Genomic DNA, 16,191 nt, shown 5'->3' with positions numbered 1-16,191 from the left:
CTTAACCCTCACCCTTAACCCTCACCCTTAACCATCACCCTTAACCCTCAGCCTTAACCCTCACTCTTAACACTCACCCTTAACCCTTAACACTCACCCTTAACCCTCACCCTTAACTCTCAGTCATATCCCTCACCCTTATCCCTCACCCTTAACCCTCACCCTTAACCCTCACCCTTAACCCTCACCCTTAACACTCACCCTTAACCCTCACCCTTAACCTTCACTCACCCTTAAACCTCACCCTTAACCCTCACCCTTAACCATCACCCTTAACCCTCACCCTTAACCCTCACCCTTAACCATCACCCTTAACCCTCAGCCTTAACCCTCACTCTTAACACTCACCCTTAACCCTTAACCCTCACCCTTAACCCTCACCCTTAACCCTCACCCTTAACCCTCACCCATAACACTCACCCTTACCCCACACCCTTAACCCTCACCCTTAACCATCACCCTTAACCCTCACCCTTAACCCTCACCCTTAACCCTCACCCTTAACCCTCACCCTTAACTCTCACCCTTAACCCTCACCCTTAACCATCACCCTTAACCCTCACCCTTAACCCTCACCCTTAACCCTCACCCTTAACCCTCACCCTTAACCATCACCCTTAACCCTCACCCTTAACCATCACCCATATCCCTCACCCTTAACCCTCACCCTTAACCCTCACCCTTAACCCTTAACCCTCACACTTAACCATCACCCTTAACCCTCACCCTTAACCCTCACCCTTAACCCTCACACTTAACCCTCACCCTTAATCCTTAACCCTCACCCTTAACACTTACCCTCAACCCTCACACTTAACCATCACCCTTAACCCTCACCCTTAACCCTCACCCTTAACACTCACCCTTAACCCTTAACACTCACCCTTAACCCTCACCCTTAACTCTCACCCATATCCCTCACCCTTATCCCTCACCCTTAACCCTCACCCTTAACCCTCACCCTTAACCCTCACCCTTAACACTCACCCTTAACCCTCACCCTTAACCTTCACTCACCCTTAACCCTCACCCTTAACCCTCACCCTTAACCCTCACCCTTAACCATCACCCTTAACCATCACCCTTAACCCTCACCCTTAACCCTCACCCTTAACCCTCACCCTCAACACTCACCCTTAACCCTTAACACTCACCCTTAACCCTCACCCTTAACTCTCACCCATATCCCTCACCCTTTTCCCTCACCCTTAACCCTCACCCTTAACCCTCACCCTTAACCCTCACCCTTAACACTCACCCTTAACCCTCACCCTTAACCTTCACTCACCCTTAACCCTCACCCTTAACCCTCACCCTTAACCATCACCCTTAACCCTCACCCTTAACCCTCACCCTTAACCATCACCCTTAACCCTCAGCCTTAACCCTCACTCTTAACACTCACCCTTATCCCTTAACCCTCACCCTTAACCCTCACCCTTAACCCTCACCCATAACACTCACCCTTACCCCACACCCTTAACCCTCACCCTTAACCCTCACCCTTAACCCTCACCCTTAACCCTCACCCTTAACCCTCACCCTTAACCCTCACCCTTAACCCTCACCATTAACCCTCAACCTTAACCATCACCCTTAACCATCACCCTTAACCCTCACCCTTAACCCTCACCCTTAACCCTCACCCTTAACACTCACCCTTAACCCTTAACCCTCACCCTTAACCCTCACCCTTAACTCTCACCCATATCCCTCACCCTTATCCCTCACCCTTAACCCTCACCCTTAACCCTCACCCTTAACCCTCACCCTTAACCCTCACCCTTAACCCCCACCCTTAACCCTCACCCTTAACCATCACCCTTAACCCTCACCCTTAACCCTCACCCTTAACCATCATCCTTAACCCTCACCCTTAACCCTCACCCTTAACAATCACCCTTAACCCTTAACCCTCACCCTTAACCCTCACCCTTAACCCTCACCCTTAACCCTCACCCATAACCCTCACACTTACACCTCACCATTAACCCTCACCCTTAACCATCACCCTTAACCCTCACCATTAACCCTCACCCTTAACCCTCACCCTTAACCCCCACCCTTAACCCTCACCCTTAACCCTCACCCTTAACCCTTAACCCTCACCCTTAACCATCATCCTTAACCCTCACCCTTAACCCTCACCCTTAACCCTCACCCTTAATCCTTAACCCTCACCCTTAATCCTTAACCCTCACCCTTAACCCTCACCCTCAACCCTCACACTTAACCATCACCCTTAACCCTCACCCTTAACCCTCACCATTACCCCTCACCCTTAACCCACACGCTTAACCCTCACCCTTAACCCTTAACCCTCACCGTTAACCCTCACCCTTAACCCTCAACCTTAACCCTCACCCTTAACCCTCACCCTTAACCCTCACCTTTAACCCTCACCCTTAATCCTTAACCCTCGCCCTTAACCCTCACCCTCAACCCTCACTTAACCATCACCCTTAACCCTCACACTTAACCCTCACCATTAACCCTCACGCTTAACCCTCACCCTTAACCCTCACCCTTAACCCTCACTCTTAACCCTTAACCCTCATCCTTAACCCTCACCCTTAACCCTCACCCTTAACACTCACCCTTAACCCTCGCCCTTAACCCTCCCCCTTAACCCTCACCCTTAACCCTCAACCTTAACACTCACCCTTAACCCTCACCCTTAACCCTCACCCGTAACCCTCACCCTTAACCCTCACCCTTAACCCTCACCCTTAACCATCACCATTAACCCTCACCCTTAACGCTCACCCTTAACCCTCACCATTAACACTCACCCTTAACCCTTAACCCTCACCCTTAACCCTCACCCTTAAGCCTCACCCATAACCCTCACCCTTACCCCTCACCCTTAACCCTCACCCTTAACCCTCACCCTTACCCCTCACCCTTAACCCTCACCCTTAACCCTCACCCTTAACCTTCACCCTTAATTCTCACGCTTGACCCTCACCCTTAACCATCACCCTTAACCCTCACCATTAACCCTCACCCTTAACCCTCACCATTAACCCTCACCCTTAACCCTCACCCTTAACCCTTAACCCTCACCCTTAACCCTCACCCTTAACCCTCACCCTTAACCCTCACCCTTAACCCTTAACCCTCACCCTTAACCATCATCCTTAACCCTCACCCTTAACCCTCACCCTTAACCCTCACCCTTAACCCTCACCCTTAACCCTCACCCTTAACCATCACCCTTAACCCTCACCCTTAACCTTCACCCTTAATTCTCACGCTTGACCCTCACCCTTAACCATCACCCTTAACCCTCACCCTTAACCACCACCCTTAACCCTCACCATTAACCCTCACCCATAACCCTCACCCTTAACCATCACCCTTAACCCTCACCCTTAACCCTCACCATTACCCCTCACCGTTAACCCTTACCCTTAACCCTCAACCTTAACCCTCACCCTTAACCCTCACCCATAACCCTCACCTTTAACCCTCACCCTTAATCCTTAACCCTCGCCCTTAACCCTCACCCTCAACCCTCACTTAACCATCACCCTTAACCCTCACACTTAACCCTCACCATTAACCCTCACGCTTAACCCTCACCCTTAAACCTCACCCTTAACCCTCACTCTTAACCCTTAACCCTCACCCTTAACCCTCACCCTTAACCCTCACCCTTAACACTCTCCCTTAACCCTCGCCCTTAACCCTCCCCCTTAACCCTCACCCTTAACCCTCAACCTTAACACTCACCGTTAACCCTCACCCTTAACCCTCACCCGTAACCCTCACCCTTAACCCTCACCCTTAACCCTCACCCTTAACCATCACCCTTAACCCTCACCCTTAACGCTCACCCTTAACCCTCACCCTTAACACTCACCCTTAACCCTTAACCCTCACCCTTAACCCTCACCCTTAAGCCTCACCCATAACCCTCACCCTTACCCCACACCCTTAACCCTCACCCTTAACCCTCACCCTTACCCCTCACCCTTAACCCTCACCCTTAACCCTCACCCTTAACCTTCACCCTTAATTCTCACGCTTGACCTTCACCCTTAACCATCACCCTTAACCCTCACCCTTAACCCTCACCCTTAACCCTCACCCTTAACCCTCACCCTTAACCCTCACCCTTAACCTTCACCCTTAATTCTCACGCTTGACCTTCACCCTTAACCATCACCCTTAACCCTCACCCTTAACCCTTAACCCTCACCCTTAACACTTACCCTCAAACCTCACACTTAACCATCACCCTTAACCCTCACCCTTAACCCTCACCATTAACCCTCATCCTTAACCCTCACACTTAACCCTCACCCTTAACCCTCACCCTTAAACCTCACCCTTAACCATCACCCTTAACCATCACCCTTAACCCTCACCCTTAACCCTCACCCTTAACCCTCACCCTTAACACTCACCCTTAACCCTTAACCCTCACACTTAACCCTCACCCTTAATCCTTAACCCTCACCCTTAACCCTTACCCTCAACCCTCACACTTAACCATCACCCTTAACCCTCACCCTTAACCCTCACCAATAACTCTCACCCTTAACTCTCACCCTTAACCATCATCCTTAACCTTCACCCTTAACCCTCACCCTTAACCCGCACCCTTAACCCTCACCCTTAACCCTCACCCTTAACACTTAACCCTCACACTTAACCATCCCCCTTAACCCTCACCCTTATCCCTCACCCTTAACCCTCACACTTAACCCTCACCCTCAACCCTCACCCTTAACCCTCACCTTTAACCCTCACCCTTAACCCTCACCCTTAACCCTCACCCTTAACCCTCACCCTTAACCCTCACCCTTAACCCTCACCCTTAACCCTCAACCTTAACCCTCACCCTTAACACTCACACTTAACCCTAACCCTTAACCCTCACCCTTAACCCTCACCCTTAACCCTCACCCTTAACCCTCACCCTTAACCCTCACCCTTAACCCTCACCCTTAACACTCACCCTTAACCCTCACCCTTAACCCTCAACCTTAACCCTCACCCTTAACACTCACCCTTAACCCTCACCCTTAACCCTCACCCTTAACCCTCACCCTTAACCCTCACCCTTAACCATCACCCTTAACCATCACCCTTAACCCTCACCCTTAACCCTCACCCTTAACACTCACCCTTAACCCTTAACCCTCAACCTTAACCCTCACCCTTAACTCTCACCCATAACCCTCACCCTTATCCCTCACCCTTAACCCTCACCCTTAACCCTCACCCTTAACCCTCACCCTTAACCCTCACCCTTAACCATCACCCTTAACCCACACCCTTAACCATCACCCTTAACTCTCACCCTTAACCCTCACCCTTAACCATCACCCTTAACCCTCACCCTTAACCCTCACCCTTAACCAACATCCTTAACCCTTAACCCTCACCCTTAACCCTCACCCTTAACACTCACCCTTATCCCTCACCCTTAACCCTCACCCTTAACCCTCACCCATAACCCTCACCCTTAACCATCACCCTTAACCCTCACCCTTAACCCTCACCTGTAACTCTCACCCTTAACCCTCACCCTTAACTCTCACCCTTAACCCTCACGCTTAACCATCACCCTTAACCCTCACCCTTAACCCTCACCCTTAACCCTCAACCTTAACCCTCACCCTTAACCCTTAACCCTCACCCTTAACCCTCACCCTTAACCCTCACACTTAACCCTCACCCTTAACCCTCACCCTTAACCCTCAACCTTAACCCTCACCCTTAACACTCACCCTTAACCCTCACACTTAACCCTCACCCTTAACCCTCACCCTTAACCCTCACCCTTAACCCTCACCCTTAACCCTCACCCTTAACCCTCACCCTTAACCCTCACCCTTAACCCTCAACCTTAACCCTCACCCTTAACACTCACCCTTAACCCTCACCCTTAACCCTCACCCTTAACCCTCACCATTAACCCTCACCCTTAAACATCACCCTTAACCATCACCCTTAACCCTCACCCTTAACCCTCACCCTTAACACTCACCCTTAACCCTTAACCCTCAACCTTAACCCTCACCCTTAACTCTCACCCATAACCCTCACCCTTATCCCTCACCCTTAACCCTCACCCTTAACCCTCACCCTTAACCCTCACCCTTAACCCTCACCCTTAACCCTCACCCTTACCCATCACCCTTAACCCACACCTTTAACCCTCACCCATAACTCTCATCCTTAACCCTCACACTTAACCATCACCCTTAACCCTCACCCTTAACCAACACACTTAACCCTTAACCCTCACCCTTAACCATCACCCTTAACACTCACCTTTAACCCTCACCCTTAACCCTCACCCTTAACCCTCACCCATAACCCTCACCCTTACCCCTCACCCTTAACCCTCACCCTTAACCATCACCCTTAACCCTCACCCTTAACCCTCACCCGTAACTCTCACCCTTAACCCTCACCCTTAACTCTCACCCTTAACCTTCAAGCTTAACAATCACCCTTAACCCTCACCCTTAACCCTCACCCTTAACCCTCACCCTTAACCCTCACCCTTAACACAAACCCTTAACCCTTAACCATCACCCTTAACCCTCACCCTTAACCCTCACCCATAACCCTCACCCTTATCCCTCACCCTTAACTCTCACCCTTAACCCTCACCATTAACCATCATCCTTAACCCTCACCCTTAACCCTCACCCTTAACCCTCACCCTTAACCCTTAACCCTCTCCCTTAACCCTCACCCTTAACCTTCACTCTTAACCCTCACCCTTAACCATCACCTTTAACTCTCACCCTTAATCCTTAACCCTCGCCCTTAACACTCACACTCAACCCTCACACTTAACCATCACCCTTAACCCTCATCCTTAACCCTCACCCTTAACCCTCACCCTTAACCCTCACCCTTAACCATTAACCCTCACCCTTAACCCTCACCATTAACCCTCACCCTTAACCTTCACCCTTAACCCTCGCCCTTAACCCTCGCCCTTAACCCTCACCCTTAACCCACACCCTTAACCCTCACCCTTAACCATCACCCTTAACCCTCACCCTTAACCCTCACCCTTAACAATCACCTTTAACCATTAACCCTCACCCTTAACCCTCACCCTTAACCCTCACCCTTAACCCTCACCTTGAACTCTCACCCTTAATCGTTAACCCTCACCCTTAACCCTCACCCTTAACCCTCACCCTTAACCATCACCCTTAACCCTCACCCTTAACCCTCACCATTAACCCTCACCCTTAACCCTCACCCTTAACCCTCACCCTTAACCCTCACCCATAACCCTCACCCTTATCACTCACCCTTAACCCTCACCCTTAACCCTCACCCTTAACGCTCACCCTTATCCCTCACCTTTAACCATCACCCTTAACCCTCACCCTTAACCCTCACCCTTAACCATCACCCTTAACCCTCACCCTTAAACTCACCCTTAACCCTCACCCTTAACCCTCACCCTTAACCCTCACCCTTTACCCTTAACCCTCACCCTTAACCATCACCCTTAACCCTCACCCTTAACCCTCACCCATAACCCTCACCCTTAACCATTACCGTTAACCCTCACACTTAACCATCACCCTTAACCCTCACCCTTAATCCTCACCCTTAACCCTCACCCTTAACCTGCAAACTTATCCCTCACCCTTAACCCTCACACTTCATCCTCACCCTTAAGTCTCACCCATAACCCTCACCCTTAACCCTCACCCTTAACCCTCACCCTTAACCCTTAACCCTGACCCTTAACCCTCACCCTTAACCCTCACACTTAACCCTAACCCTTAACCCTCACCCTTAACCCTCACGCTTAACACTTAACCCTCACCCTTAACCCTCACCTTTAACCCTTAACCCTCACCGTTAACCCTCACCCTTAACGCTCACTCTTAATCCTCACCCTAAACCCTTAACCCTCACCCTTAACCCTCACCCTTAACCCTCACCTTTAACCCTCACCCTTAACCCTCACCCTTAACCCTCACCCTTCACCCTCACGCTTAACCCTCACCCTTAAACCTCACCCTTAACCCTTAACCCTCACCCTTATCCCACACCCTTAACCCTCACCCTTAACCCTCACCGTTAACCCTCACCCTTAACCCTCACCCTTAACCCTTAACCCTCACCCTTAATCCTCACCTTTAACCCTCACCCTTAATCCTTAAGCCTCACCCTTAACCCTCACCCTCACCCTTAACCCTCACCCTTAACCCTCACCCTTAACCCTTAACCCTCACCCTTAACCCTCACACTTAATCCTCACCCTTAACCCTCACCCTTAACCCTCACCCTTAACCCTCACCCTTAACCCTCACCCTTAACCCTCACCCTTAACCCTCACCCTTTTCCCTTAACCCTCACCCTTAACCCTCACCCTTAACACTCACCATTAACCCTCACCCTTAACCCTCACCCTTAACCCTTAACCCTCACCCTTAACCCTCACCTTTAACCCTCACCCTTAACCCTCACCCTTAACCCTCACCCTTAATCCTCACCCTTAACCCTCACCCTTAACCCTCACCCTTAATCCTCACCCTTAACCCTCACCCTTAACCCTCACCCTTAACCCTGACCCTTATCCCTCACCCTTAACACTCACCCTTAACCCTCACCCTTAAATCTCAAACTTATCCCTCACCCTTAACCCTCACCTTTAACACTCACCCTTATTCCTTAACCCTCACCCTTAACCCTCACCCTCAACCCTCACACTTAACCATCATCCTTAACCCTCACCATTAACCCTCACCATTAACCCTCAACCTTAACGCTCAACCTTAACCCTCACTCTTAACCCTCACCGTTAACCCTTAACCCTCACCCTTAACCCTTACCCTTAACCCTCACCCTTAACCCTCACCCTTAACCCTCACCCTTAACCCTCACTCTTAACCCTCACCCTTATCCCTTAACCCTCACCCTTAACCCTCGCCCTTAACCCTCACCCTCAACCCTCACACTTAACCATCACCCTTAACCCTCACCATTAACCCTCACCCTTAACCCTCACACTTAATCCTCACCCTTAACCCTTAACCCTCACCCTTAACCCTCACCCTTAACCCTCACCCTTAACCATCACCCTTAACCCTCACCCATAACCCTCACCCTTACCCCTCACCCTTAACCCTCACCCTTAACGCTCACCCATAACCCTCACCCTTACCCCTCACCCTTAACCCTCACCCTTAACCCTCACCCTTAACCCTCACCCTTAACCCTCACCCTTAACCCTCACCCTTAATCCTCACCCTTAACCCACACCCTTAACCCTCACCCTTAACCCTTAACCCTCACCCTTAACCATCACCCTTAACCCTCACCCTTAACCCTCACCCTTAACCCACACACTTAACCCCCACCTTTAATCATTAACCCCCACCCTTAACCCTCACCCTTAACCCTCACCCTTAACCCTCACCCTTAACCCTCACCCTTAACCCGCTACCATTAATTCTCACGCTTAACCCTCACCCTTAACCATCACCATTAACCCTCACCATTAACCCTCACCCTTAACCCTCACCCTTAACCCTCACCCTTAACCCTTAACCCTCACCCTTAACCCTCACCCTTAACCCTCACCCTTAACCCTCACCCTTAACACTCACCCTTAACCCTCACCCTTAACCCTCACCCTTAACCCTCACCCTTAACCCTCACCCTTAACCCTCACCCTTAACCCTCACCCTTAACCCTCACCCTTAACCCACACCCTTAACCCTCACCCTTAACCCTCACCCTTAACCAACACCCTTAACCCTTAACCCTCACCCTTAACCCTCACCCTTAACCCTCACCCTTAACCCTTAACCCTCACCCTTAACCCTCACACTTAATCCTCACCCTTAACCCTCACCCTTAACCCTCACCCTTAACCCTCACCCTTAACCCTCACCCTTAACCCTCACCCTTAACCCTCACCCTTTTCCCTTAACCCTCACCCTTAACCCTCACCCTTAACACTCACCATTAACCCTCACCCTTAACCCTCACCCTTAACCCTTAACCCTCACCCTTAACCCTCACCTTTAACCCTCACCCTTAACCCTCACCCTTAACCCTCACCCTTAATCCTCACCCTTAACCCTCACCCTTAACCCTCACCCTTAATCCTCACCCTTAACCCTCACCCTTAACCCTCACCCTTAACCCTGACCCTTATCCCTCACCCTTAACACTCACCCTTAACCCTCACCCTTAAATCTCAAACTTATCCCTCACCCTTAACCCTCACCTTTAACACTCACCCTTATTCCTTAACCCTCACCCTTAACCCTCACCCTCAACCCTCACACTTAACCATCATCCTTAACCCTCACCATTAACCCTCACCATTAACCCTCAACCTTAACGCTCAACCTTAACCCTCACTCTTAACCCTCACCGTTAACCCTTAACCCTCACCCTTAACCCTCACCCTTAACCCTCACCCTTAACCCTCACCCTTAACCCTCACCCTTAACCCTCACTCTTAACCCTCACCCTTATCCCTTAACCCTCACCCTTAACCCTCGCCCTTAACCCTCACCCTCAACCCTCACACTTAACCATCACCCTTAACCCTCACCATTAACCCTCACCCTTAACCCTCACACTTAACCCTCACCCTTAACCCTTAACCCTCACCCTTAACCCTCACCCTTAACCCTCACACTTAACCCTCACCCTTAACCCTCACCCATAACCCTCACCCTTACCCCTCACCCTTAACCCTCACCCTTAACCCTCACCCTTAACCCTCACCCTTAACCCGCTACCCTTAATTCTCACGCTTAACCCTCACCCTTAACCATCACCATTAACCCTCACCATTAACCCTCACCATTAACCCTCACCCTTAACCCTCACCCTTAACCCTTAACCCTCACCCTTAACCCTCACCCTTAACCCTCACCCTTAACCCTCACCCTTAACCCTCACCCTTAACCCTCACCCTTAACCCTCACCCTTAACCCTCAACCTTAACCCTCACCCTTAACCCTCACCCTTAACCCTCACCCTTAACCCTCACCCTTAACCCTCACCCTTAACCTTCACCCTTAATTCTCACGCTTGACCTTCACCCTTAACCATCACCCTTAACCCTCACCCTTAACCCTTAACCCTCACCCTTAACACTTACCCTCAAACCTCACACTTAACCATCACCCTTAACCCTCACCCTTAACCCTCACCATTAACCCTCATCCTTAACCCTCACACTTAACCCTCACCCTTAACCCTCACCCTTAAACCTCACCCTTAACCATCACCCTTAACCATCACCCTTAACCCTCACCCTTAACCCTCACCCTTAACCCTCACCCTTAACACTCACCCTTAACCCTTAACCCTCACACTTAACCCTCACCCTTAATCCTTAACCCTCACCCTTAACCCTTACCCTCAACCCTCACACTTAACCATCACCCTTAACCCTCACCCTTAACCCTCACCAATAACTCTCACCCTTAACTCTCACCCTTAACCATCATCCTTAACCTTCACCCTTAACCCTCACCCTTAACCCGCACCCTTAACCCTCACCCTTAACCCTCACCCTTAACACTTAACCCTCACACTTAACCATCCCCCTTAACCCTCACCCTTATCCCTCACCCTTAACCCTCACACTTAACCCTCACCCTCAACCCTCACCCTTAACCCTCACCTTTAACCCTCACCCTTAACCCTCACCCTTAACCCTCACCCTTATCCCTCACCCTTAACCCTCACCCTTAACCCTCACCCTTAACCCTCAACCTTAACCCTCACCCTTAACACTCACACTTAACCCTCACCCTTAACCCTCACCCTTAACCCTCACCCTTAACCCTCACCCTTAACCCTCACCCTTAACCCTCACCCTTAACCCTCACCCTTAACACTCACCCTTAACCCTCACCCTTAACCCTCAACCTTAACCCTCACCCTTAACACTCACCCTTAACCCTCACCCTTAACCCTCACCCTTAACCCTCACCCTTAACCCTCACCCTTAACCATCACCCTTAACCATCACCCTTAACCCTCACCCTTAACCCTCACCCTTAACACTCACCCTTAACCCTTAACCCTCAACCTTAACCCTCACCCTTAACTCTCACCCATAACCCTCACCCTTATCCCTCACCCTTAACCCTCACCCTTAACCCTCACCCTTAACCCTCACCCTTAACCCTCACCCTTAACCATCACCATTAACCCACACCCTTAACCATCACCCTTAACTCTCACCCTTAACCCTCACCCTTAACCATCACCCTTAACCCTCACCCTTAACCCTCACCCTTAACCAACATCCTTAACCCTTAACCCTCACCCTTAACCCTCAACCTTAACACTCACCCTTATCCCTCACCCTTAACCCTCACCCTTAACCCTCACCCATAACCCTCACCCTTAACCATCACCCTTAACCCTCACCCTTAACCCTCACCTGTAACTCTCACCCTTAACCCTCACCCTTAACTCTCACCCTTAACCCTCACGCTTAACCATCACCCTTAACCCTCACCCTTAACCCTCACCCTTAACCCTCAACCTTAACCCTCACCCTTAACCCTCACCCTTAACCATCACCATTAACCCACACCCTTAACCATCACCCTTAACTCTCACCCTTAACCCTCACCCTTAACCATCACCCTTAACCCTCACCCTTAACCCTCACCCTTAACCAACATCCTTAACCCTTAACCCTCACCCTTAACCCTCAACCTTAACACTCACCCTTATCCCTCACCCTTAACCCTCACCCTTAACCCTCACCCATAACCCTCACCCTTAACCATCACCCTTAACCCTCACCCTTAACCCTCACCTGTAACTCTCACCCTTAACCCTCACCCTTAACTCTCACCCTTAACCCTCACGCTTAACCATCACCCTTAACCCTCACCCTTAACCCTCACCCTTAACCCTCAACCTTAACCCTCACCCTTAACCCTTAACCCTCACCCTTAACCCTCACCCTTAACCCTCACCCTTAACCCTCACCCTTAACCCTCACCCTTAACCCTCAACCTTAACCCTCACCCTTAACACTCACCCTTAACCCTCACACTTAACCCTCACCCTTAACCCTCACCCTTAACCCTCACCCTTAACCCTCACCCTTAACCCTCACCCTTACCCCTCACCCTTAACCCTCACCCTTAACCCTCAACCTTAACCCTCACCCTTAACACTCACCCTTAACCCTCACCCTTAACCCTCACCCTTAACCCTCACCATTAACCCTCACCCTTAAACATCACCCTTAACCATCACCCTTAACCCTCACCCTTAACCCTCACCCTTAACACTCACCCTTAACCCTTAACCCTCAACCTTAACCCTCACCCTTAACTCTCACCCATAACCCTCACCCTTATCCCTCACCCTTAACCCTCACCCTTAACCCTCACCCTTAACCCTCACCCTTAACCCTCACCCTTAACCATCACCCTTAACCCACACCTTTAACCCTCACCCATAACTCTCATCCTTAACCCTCACACTTAACCATCACCCTTAACCCTCACCCTTAACCAACACACTTAACCCTTAACCCTCACCCTTAACCATCACCCTTAACACTCACCCTTAACCCTCACCCTTAACCCTCACCCTTAACCCTCACCCATAACCCTCACCCTTACCCCTCACCCTTAACCCTCACCCTTAACCATCACCCTTAACCCTCACCCTTAACCCTCACCCGTAACTCTCACCCTTAACCCTCACCCTTAACTCTCACCCTTAACCTTCAAGCTTAACAATCACCCTTAACCCTCACCCTTAACCCTCACCCTTAACCCTCACCCTTAACCCTCACCCTTAACACAAACCCTTAACCCTTAACCATCACCCTTAACCCTCACCCATAACCCTCACCCATAACCCTCACCCTTATCCCTCACCCTTAACTCTCACCCTTAACCCTCACCATTAACCATCATCCTTAACCCTCACCCTTAACCCTCACCCTTAACCCTCACCCTTAACCCTTAACCCTCACCCTTAACCCTCACCCTTAACCTTCACTCTTAACCCTCACCCTTAACCATCACCTTTAACTCTCACCCTTAATCCTTAACCCTCGCCCTTAACACTCACACTCAACCCTCACACTTAACCATCACCCTTAACCCTCATCCTTAACCCTCACCCTTAACCCTCACCCTTAACCCTCACCCTTAACCATTAACCCTCACCCTTAACCCTCACCATTAACCCTCACCCTTAACCTTCACCCTTAACCCTCGCCCTTAACCCTCGCCCTTAACCCTCACCCTTAACCCACACCCTTAACCCTCACCCTTAACCATCACCCTTAACCCTCACCCTTAACCCTCACCCTTAACAATCACCTTTAACCATTAACCCTCACCCTTAACCCTCACCCTTAACCCTCACCCTTAACCCTCACCTTGAACTCTCACCCTTAATCGTTAACCCTCACCCTTAACCCTCACCCTTAACCCTCACCCTTAACCATCACCCTTAACCCTCACCCTTAACCCTCACCATTAACCCTCACCCTTAACCCTCACCCTTAACCCTCACCCTTAACCCTCACCCATAACCCTCACCCTTATCACTCACCCTTAACCCTCACCCTTAACCCTCACCCTTAACGCTCACCCTTATCCCTCACCTTTAACCATCACCCTTAACCCTCACCCTTAACCCTCACCCTTAACCATCACCCTTAACCCTCACCCTTAAACTCACCCTTAACCCTCACCCTTAACCCTCACCCTTAACCCTCACCCTTTACCCTTAACCCTCACCCTTAACCATCACCCTTAACCCTCACCCTTAACCCTCACCCATAACCCTCACCCTTAACCATTACCGTTAACCCTCACACTTAACCATCACCCTTAACCCTCACCCTTAATCCTCACCCTTAACCCTCACCCTTAACCTGCAAACTTATCCCTCACCCTTAACCCTCACACTTCATCCTCACCCTTAAGTCTCACCCATAACCCTCACCCTTAACCCTCACCCTTAACCCTCACCCTTAACCCTTAACCCTGACCCTTAACCCTCACCCTTAACCCTCACACTTAACCCTAACCCTTAACCCTCACCCTTAACCCTCACGCTTAACACTTAACCCTCACCCTTAACCCTCACCTTTAACCCTTAACCCTCACCGTTAACCCTCACCCTTAACGCTCACTCTTAATCCTCACCCTAAACCCTTAACCCTCACCCTTAACCCTCACCCTTAACCCTCACCTTTAACCCTCACCCTTAACCCTCACCCTTAACCCTCACCCTTCACCCTCACGCTTAACCCTCACCCTTAAACCTCACCCTTAACCCTTAACCCTCACCCTTATCCCACACCCTTAACCCTCACCCTTAACCCTCACCGTTAACCCTCACCCTTAACCCTCACCCTTAACCCTTAACCCTCACCCTTAACCCTCACCCTTAACCCTCACACTTAATCCTCACCCTTAACCCTCACCCTTAACCCTCACCCTTAACCCTCACCCTTAACCCTCACCCTTAACCCTCACCCTTAACCCTCACCCTTTTCCCTTAACCCTCACCCTTAACCCTCACCCTTAACACTCACCATTAACCCTCACCCTTAACCCTCACCCTTAACCCTTAACCCTCACCCTTAACCCTCACCTTTAACCCTCACCCTTAACCCTCACCCTTAACCCTCACCCTTAATCCTCACCCTTAACCCTCACCCTTAACCCTGACCCTTAATCCTCACCCTTAACCCTCACCCTTAACCCTCACCCTTAACCCTGACCCTTATCCCTCACCCTTAACACTCACCCTTAACCCTCACCCTTAAATCTCAAACTTATCCCTCACCCTTAACCCTCACCTTTAACACTCACCCTTATTCCTTAACCCTCACCCTTAACCCTCACCCTCAACCCTCACACTTAACCATCATCCTTAACCCTCACCATTAACCCTCACCATTAACCCTCAACCTTAACGCTCAACCTTAACCCTCACTCTTAACCCTCACCGTTAACCCTTAACCCTCACCCTTAACCCTCACCCTTAACCCTCACCCTTAACCCTCACCCTTAACCCTCACCCTTAACCCTCACTCTTAACCCTCACCCTTATCCCTTAACCCTCACCCTTAACCCTCGCCCTTAACCCTCACCCTCAACCCTCACACTTAACCATCACCCTTAACCCTCACCATTAACCCTCACCCTTAACCCTCACACTTAA

Source organism: Rhinoraja longicauda, unplaced genomic scaffold (assembly GCF_053455715.1).
Source record: "Rhinoraja longicauda isolate Sanriku21f unplaced genomic scaffold, sRhiLon1.1 Scf000059, whole genome shotgun sequence".
In the NCBI taxonomy this organism is placed as follows: domain Eukaryota; kingdom Metazoa; phylum Chordata; class Chondrichthyes; order Rajiformes; family Arhynchobatidae; genus Rhinoraja; species Rhinoraja longicauda.
The sequence above is the reverse complement of the archived record's forward strand: the minus strand, read 5'-3'. Positions refer to the sequence as shown.